The sequence below is a fragment of the Engystomops pustulosus genome, chromosome 3 (assembly GCF_040894005.1).
Source record: "Engystomops pustulosus chromosome 3, aEngPut4.maternal, whole genome shotgun sequence".
Taxonomy (NCBI): Eukaryota; Metazoa; Chordata; class Amphibia; order Anura; family Leptodactylidae; genus Engystomops; species Engystomops pustulosus.
Window position 1 is genome coordinate 24,342,463 of NC_092413.1, and position 8,369 is coordinate 24,350,831.

Genomic DNA, 8,369 nt, shown 5'->3' on the forward strand with positions numbered 1-8,369 from the left:
GAGTGCCCCCTCCCTTATGGCTCATATTGACAGTCAATAGGAGAGCTGTGCCCCCATACTATTAAATGGAGTCCTGCGTCACTCATCAGCTGTCCAGACTGCTGGTGAACACATTCTCATGAACAGCGGTGGCCCCAGTAGTTGGACCCCCACTGATCATATTGTTATCTCCTATCCCAGTGATGGCGAACCTTTTACAGACAGAGTGCCCAAACTACATCCAAAATCCACTTATTTACCGTGAAGTGCCAGCATGGAATTTTATACAGTAACTTACTGCTACCTGTTCTTCCACATCTTTCAATTGTATCGACCGGCTGAGGCCACCAATATAGTTGACAGAAGGCGGGCAAATTCAAACTATCATTGTAGCTTCTCTCCAGGGTCCCTCTGTACAAGAAGAAATATTGGGTCCAGCAGGGGGACCTCCAAAGATAATGCAGTTCTGTCAACACCTTCTCACTTTTCCTGCAGTTCCAAACACCCAATAAAGTGTCACTTTAAAATGGCGCTGAGAGCAGCATCTCTTAAGTTGAAGAATCACTGTTTGGCGAACTCTGTCCTTGGACAATTTCCTGAGTGCCCGCAGAAAGGGCTCCGAGTGCCACCTCTGGCACCCGTGCCATAGATTCGCCATCACTGTCCTATCCTGTGAATAGGGGATAGTTTGCAAAGTTATGTTTACATGGGAATTAGCTCATACTTGCAAAGGGGCAAGATGTGGCTCTCTCTGCTCTTTAAAAATAAAATCGTACCGCCCCCTTGACTAGAATTAGATAATTCACATATAAACATGTAGGGGCCATGAATAGATGGATGAATTTTGAAAAGACAAACACAAAACTGATCCAGGGCACAGTGATAACCACACAAGGGACAATCCTTTTTAAAGCTTACCTTAACTTTGGGTTAATTTAAGGGACATCAGGATGAAGGATTGTACACCAAGCACACTGACATCCTGGTGTGCACCCCCTCTGGCAGGACCTGCTCTTCTTTTAGCTTTCAATGCCCTGGTTTTACAAACAAAAGGTCTTTTAAAATTATGCAAATTAGCCTGAAGGGCTTTAGGCTTAATAGATGTTAATGGAGCCTAGAGCCCCTTAGGCTCATTTGTATCATTTTTAAAGCCTTTTTTTTCTTAAAAACAAGGTAATAAAAAGCTGCCAGAGGGGGCGCACACCAGCATGTAAGTGTGCTTAGTTTACAATTCTTCATCCTGGTGGTAGATGTCCTCAAAGTTACCTGAATATGTGAAGAGTAGCACTATAACTAGTCAATACATGTGTGTATTCATCAGTTACTAGCTGTGTCTCTAATTCTCAGTTGTCCTGATCTAGTAGGAGGAGAATAGCTGCAATAATGTATCTCATAGAGAAAACAGAGGGCTGGATCTACTTTCTTTATGTGCTGACTATAAGATACATTGTTGCAGTTATTCTCCTCCTACTAGATATAAGATCACGTTCTCCACCTTCTGTGATCTCTCATGTATCAATAGATCAGTTTGGCTGAATTTCCCCTCTTTGTTATATGAAAACCTAAAATCATATTGGAGTTTCCACATATTATGCAATCCTTCATCTCTAATTAATAATTAGCATATATATTTGGGCCGTTGCATAGCAACTACAGCCAGAATTTTCACTTGACACATGTAGATTTATTATTTTCTTGTGGATATCTGCATATGTCACTACTGTCACTGTGATAATTCACACCACAGGCATATTAAGGGGGTTTAGTAAAAAGTATTGGTGACCTGTCCTAATGAATGGTCATTATTAACAATTAGGAACCCCACAGCTGTGCTGATAAACAGAGAACGGGACAGAAAGCAGACAGCGCCATCCTCTGTGTGGTGGCTGAAATTAGTCACTGCAACTTAGCTCCCATTCAAATGAATTTTGAAACATGATTTGATGGAATCATCAGATTTTATTGCCTCTTCTGTGCCACCCAGCACAGAACAACTCCTGGACCTGCAACTATACTGTATATACCCTACTCCAGCACCATCAAGGCCTTCACAAATCCCACTTCTCTGATGCCCGAGACTAGCAGAACTTTGAAACATTGGGGCACATTTCCTAAGGCTCTTGCGCCAGTTTTCTGACTTTGTACATTGTTTCTCGTGCAAACTGGTTACACATGTATTTAAGGAGTGTCCGAGACACATATGAATTGTGTACGACTCATTTGTGTCGCAAGTGCACTATACCCAAAGCAACACAAATTTCTGAAAAGGGGCGTTCCGGTGCTTAGTCGGACCGTGCGCCACATTTAAAAGGCACCTACCACCCCGATTCTACCTATAAAGGTAGAAGGGGTGGTAGGTGGATGGATGGGACGTAAGGATAGCCCTTTTTTGGGCTAATCCTCACGTCCCGGGTGTCTTTTAGGAAACTTTATTGCATGTATATGCTAATTTTTTTATGCGTCTACTGGGGCGTGGAGTAGCCGGACATGAGGCTACTAGTCGCGGCTACTCCACGCCCCAGTAGCCACGTTACTCCGCCTACTAGGTAATCCTCGTCCGGGTCCACTGCGTTCTGCGCATGCAGAAAAAATGTGCGGCCGCGGCTCCGGGGCCGGAACTACTGCGCAATAGCCGGGGGACTCGGACGAGGGCGCGCAGCTGCCAGGAGCTGCGCGCCGAAGATTACCTGGTAGGCGGAGTAACGTGGCTACTGGGGCGTGGAGTAGCCGCGACTAGTAGCCTCATGTCCGGCTACTCCACGCCCCAGTAGCCGCATAAAAAAATTAGCATATACATGCAATAAAGTTTTCTAAAAGACACCCGGGACGTGAGGATTAGCCCAAAAAAGGGCTATCCTCACGTCCCATCCATCCACCTACCACCCCTTCTACCTTTATAGGTAGAATCGGGGTGGTAGGTTCCCTTTAAAACGTTTCATGAAGAACATGCACCACAAATCAGGAATCTGGCGCCCCCTGCCCACTACACAGGCAAACTGCACATAGTACACACTGCACTGTTATAAGTAAATGTGCCCCAATGTGCCTAATATATCTCCCCTCAGACATGTACAGTTTCTAAATGTGAACATTACTGGTCTGATCCCATAGAAGAGATGCCTCTCCATTTATTTGCTGCCTGGATGTGGCACTCACTGGGTCAGCCAGAACCTTGTAGGACCTAAGATCTAGCAAATGCTTATAGGATATTATGCCAATATGGTGGAAATCTAAATCTTCTGCATAGTAAAGGGCGGTAGCAGAGTCTTATACAAAGAGGAGCCCATTTACAAACAAATCTTCTGAGCTTCTTGCACCTCATCATTACAGAGCAGGATATTACTGCAGTTGGTTGAATAAGGAATCTTGCAGTGTATCCTACAGTCACAGTTGAGGTGCAGGTAACCGAATATTTCAGGGTAGGTGCCCATTTATAGAAAGCTGTTCCGTGCTTCTTGCACCTCATCAATACGGATCAGGATATTACTGCAGTTGGTTAGTTGGTTGGATAAGGAATCTTGCAGTGTATTCCTACAGTCTCAGTTGAGGTGCAGGTAACAGAATATTTGTGAGTCAGGGTCTCTAAGGTGCCCATTTATAGACAGCTGTTCAGAGCTTCTTGCACCTCATCAGTATGGAGCAGGATATTACTGCAGTTGGTTGGATGAGGAATCTGCAGTCTCAGTTGACGTAACAGGATCTTTGCAGTATATTCCTATCTCAGTTGAGATGCGGGTACAGGAACGCCACTAGAAATTTTGGGGCCCCTGACTGGAAGATTTTTGTGCCCCCCCCCTCCACATTGATACATAACATTATGCACAATTTTTTTTTTTATCAAAACATTTTTGAGCCATGACAAGCTAGACAAGACCCTACTCTACTGCACGTGCCCACTCAGTATATAGATAGCCCCTGCGCATGTCCCCTCAGTATATAGATAGACCCACCAGTCCATAGTCCCCCCCCCAGTCCACAGTCAGCTCCCCCAGTTCACAGTAGATGCCCCCCTTAATAAAATGCCCTGCTAGATTCCCCCCTTTAATGAAATGCCCTGCTAGATTCCCCCCTTAATAAAATGCCCTGCTAGATTCCCCCCTTTAATGAAATGCCCTGCCAGATACCCCCATTAATGAAATGTTTTTTTTTTCTCATATAGGGCCCAGAAATGGAGGGTTTAGCGGGTACTGTGAGCCCCTCGTGCCCCCCTTTTGATATTAAAACAGGGGGGGGGGCACTTGAACACAGTTCCACTAGACCTCCCAAGATGTCGGCCCTGTACAGGTAACAGGATGTTTGTCTGGATCCCTTGTAGTTTTAGTCTTATTATACATATTCATAGTCTGGTACTTGCGCATCCTGAGGTTTTCTTCACTTTAGCGTCTTCCATCCATCATTCTCAGTTGCCATTTCGGGAGTGACAGGTGACCGCAGACCGTTGGCTTGTTGTGGGACTCAAGGGCGATCCTCAGGTGCTGTACGGCCAGACTATTTGTCATGTGTCTAAACTGCTCAGACTCCTGTGTGTTTCATTTGAGAAAAACAAAATATCATTCTTTGCCGATGTGTTACCAAATACATGGGAGTGTGTGCTGGGATGAGTCATTTATGTAATCGTACCTAATGTGTACATTGCCTAATGCCTAATGCATACATTGCCCCAATAGTATGTGCTGTAGTATGAAAATAAGGGAGTATATGATTGCTTTTTGGGTTTTGTTGTGGATGATCCCACTGATGTTTTATCGCAGGCCAGACATGGTTCACAATGCAAATTGTGTCCAACTTTTCACTTCCAACATCTGTAGTTTGGCTGATACAAACAAACTTTGCATAAAGTAATAGTACAAGTGAACACAAGAACCTCTGTAATACATCTTGTAAAGGTAAAGTTTCTCCACTTACTTTGGCTCCTTTTCTCCCTCCTTCCTTAAACAGACTGGGACAGATTTACTAAGGGTCCGTCGGACGCATTTTGGTCAGGTTTCCTGAATGTTTCCTTTTTGCCCTGAATTGCCCCAGCTTTATGGTGCACGTGATCGGATTTTGCCGCATCGACGCCGGCTTTCATGTGACACAAATCGGGGGGCGTGGCCGTGGGACAACTCCACTGATTCGGACAAACCGCAGAATTTAAAAGTGAAATTGTGTCGCAATATGAGCACTTACATGCACCGGGAAGAAGAAGGTGAACTCCGGCGGACCTCAGCGGGGGAAGCGACACATTCAGGAAATTGAACGCAGTGATGAGACCCCCACAGATCATTAGGGATCGGCAATAACCATTTATACAATGTTGCTAAAAGTTTACTTACAGTTTGTGGCACATTTAGTAAACGGTCAGCACACCGCATTTTCTTTGGGTTTCCCGACTTTTTCCGTTTTGCATCACATTTAACTGGGGTTTTTGGCGCGCGCAATGGATTTTGCCGCAATCACACCGACTTTCATGCGATACAAATCAGGGGGCGGGCCGTGGGACAACCCGACTGATTCGGACTCCGCGTGGGATTTAACATTTAAAATTGTGTCGCAAGTCAAGCACTTACTCCGGCGGACCTCAGCGGGGAAGCGACACATGCATGAAATTGGACGCATGATCTTAGTGAATCGCGGCAGCTCAGAATCCTCGTCGGACAATGCACGGGGGGGATCGCAACGGGACAGGTAAGTAAATGTGCCCCACTATGTCACCAGATTCTACCTCCATTAAATTACTAGCCCCCTCAAGTAGGGTATAAAAGTCCTTTCTAGAATACCATCTTTTATGTGACATAGGTAATCTATGAAAAAAATTTCCTTCCAAGCCATATGCAAATGAGCTGAGATCAAGAGTCATGTATTGCCTGGGATGAGTCACTTTAAGGGCCGTTCCACACTTGGAAGGTGTTGCAATGAACTAGCATCACACTTGCAACGCATGCTGCTCGGAACGCACTGACATGCTGAGTTCACTCCCGCGGTGCAGCGTTCGGGCCGTGTGTTCCGAGCAGCATGCGTTGCGAGTGTGATGCGAGTTCAACGCATCACACTCGCAAGTGTGGAACGGCCCTTAGAGGTAGGAGTGGAGTAATTTCAAACCCTCCTATCTACTACCAAGAAACATGCTTGTGGTGCAGTATTAAGGTTAAGAATCTCACCTATCTAATCACATAAGGCTTGTGATTCTGTGAGCTACAGAAACGGGCATACAGACAGTTTAAAAAATTAGATGGGAACTGGATGTTTATCTGCAGATCTCCTGTGTCTTTCATAGTAAATAAGGTTAGAAATAGACATAAGTCCATCAAGTCCGACCTATTAAATTATACTGTGTTGATCCAGAGCAAGGCAAAAGCCCTGTAAGGATGATGCCAATTGGCCCAAAGCAGGGTATTATAGTAGTTATATTCTTGTACATAGGGGGCAGTATTATAGTAGTTATATTCCTGTACATAGGGGGCAGTATTATAGTAGTTATATTCTTGTACATAGGGGGCAGTATTATAGTAGTTATATTCCTGTACATAGGGGGCAGTATTATAGTAGTTATATTCTTGTACATAGGGGGGCAGTATTATAGTAGTTATATTCTTGTACATAGGGGAAGTATTATAGTAGTTATATTCTTGTAAATAGGTGGCAGTATTATAGTAGTTATATTCCTGTACAAAGGGGGGCAGTATTATAGTAGTTATATTCTTGTACATAGGGGGGCAGTATTATAGTAGTTATATTCTTGTACATAGGGGGCAGTATTATAGTAGTTATATTCTTGTACATAGGGGGGCAGTATTATAGTAGTTATATTCTTGTACATAGGGGGCAGTATTATAGTAGTTATATTCTTGTACATAGGGGGGCAGTATTATAGTAGTTATATTCTTGTACATAGGGGGCAGTATTATAGTAGTTATATTCTTGTACATAGGGGAAGTATTATAGTAGTTATATTCTTGTACATAGGGGGGCAGTATTATAGTAGTTATATTCTTGTACATAGGGGAAGTATTATAGTAGTTATATTCTTGTACATAGGGGGGCAGTATTATAGTAGTTATATTCTTGTACATAGGGGGCAGTATTATAGTAGTTATATTCTTGTACATAGGGGAAGTATTATAGTAGTTATATTCTTGTACATAGGGGGGCAGTATTATAGTAGTTATATTCTTGTACATAGGGGAAGTATTATAGTAGTTATATTCTTGTACATAGGGGGCAGTATTATAGTAGTTATATTCCTATACAAAGGGGGGCAGTATTATAGTAGTTATATTCTTGTACATAGGGGGGCAGTATTATAGTAGTTATATTCTTGTACATAGGGGGCAGTATTATAGTAGTTATATTCTTGTACATAGGGGGGCAGTATTATAGTAGTTATATTCTTGTACACAGGGGGCAGTACTATAGTAGTTATATTCTTGTACATAGGGGGGGCAGTATTATAGTAGTTATATTCTTGTACATAGGGGGCAGTATTATAGTAGTTATATTCTTGTACACAGGGGGCAGTATTATAGTAGTTATATTCCTGTACATAGGGGGGCAGTATTATAGTAGTTATATTCCTGTACATAGGGGGCAGTATTATAGTAGTTTTATTCTTGTACATAGGGGGGCAGTATTATAGTAGTTATATTCTTGTACATAGGGGGGCAGTATTATAGTAGTTATATTCTTGTACATAGGGGGGCAGTATTATAGTAGTTATATTCTTGTACATAGGGGGGCAGTATTATAGTAGTTATATTCTTGTACATAGAGGCAGTATTATAGTAGTTATATTCTTGTACATAGGGGGCAGTATTATAGTAGTTATATTCTTGTACATAGGGGGCAGTGTTATAGTAGTTATATTCTTGTACATAGGGGGCAGTACTATAGTAGTTATATTCCTGTACATAGGGGGCAGTATTATAGTAGTTATATTCTTGTACATAGGGGGGCAGTATTATAGTAGTTATATTCTTGTACATAGGGGGGCAGTATTATAGTAGTTATATTCTTGTACATAGGGGGCAGTATTATACTAGTTATATTCTTGTACATAGGGGGCAGTATTATAGTAGTTATATTCTTGTACATAGGGGGCAGTATTATAGTAGTTATATTCTTGTACATAGGATGCAGTATTATAGTAGTTATATTCTTGTACATAGGGGGCAGTATTATAGTAGTTATATTCCTGTACATAGGGGACAGTATTATAGTAGTTATATTCTTGTACATAGGGGGCAGTATTATAGTAGTTATATTCCTGTACATAGGGGAAGTATTATAGTAGTTATATTCTTGTAAATAGGGGGCAGTATTATAGTAGTTATATTATTGTACATAGGGGGCAGTATTATAGTAGTTATATTCCTGTACATAGAGGGCAGTATTATAGTAGTTATATTCTTGTA